Source organism: Arachis duranensis, chromosome 8 (assembly GCF_000817695.3).
Source record: "Arachis duranensis cultivar V14167 chromosome 8, aradu.V14167.gnm2.J7QH, whole genome shotgun sequence".
Classification (NCBI taxonomy): Eukaryota; Viridiplantae; Streptophyta; class Magnoliopsida; order Fabales; family Fabaceae; genus Arachis; species Arachis duranensis.
The window spans coordinates 23,676,348-23,676,685 of NC_029779.3; the positions used below are offsets into that span (position 1 = coordinate 23,676,348).

The 338-nt window shown below is 39.6% G+C and overlaps 1 non-coding gene across 1 annotated transcript; it reads right to left on the reverse strand.

Annotated features, from left to right (window-relative positions):
• Positions 1 to 24: 24 nt before the first annotated feature.
• LOC127741373 (small nucleolar RNA R71) lies at positions 25 to 132 on the reverse strand. The gene has a single exon (XR_008002325.1). It is a non-coding gene; the product is annotated as a small nucleolar RNA R71 (small nucleolar RNA).
• Between the last annotated feature and the right edge of the window lie 206 nt (positions 133 to 338).

Here is a 338-nt window from a genome sequence, read left to right on the forward strand (position 1 = left end):
TTCTTTCCACCTCAAAAATTGAGTAAGCTTAGAGTGGAAGTCCAAACCTTCAGACAGAAGGAAGGAGAATCCCTCTATGAAGCTTGGGAAAGATACAAACAATTAATCGGAAAGTGTCCTTCTGATATGCTTTCTGAATGGAGCATCATAGGTATTTTCTATGATGGTCTCTCTGAACTATCCAAAATGTCTTTGGATAGCTCTGCTGGAGGCTCTCTTCATCTGAAGAAGACGCCTACTGAAGCTCAAGAGCTCATTGAAATGGTTACAAATAACCAATTCATGTACACTTCTGAAAGAAATCCTGTGAACAATGGGACAAATCAGAAGAAAGGAGT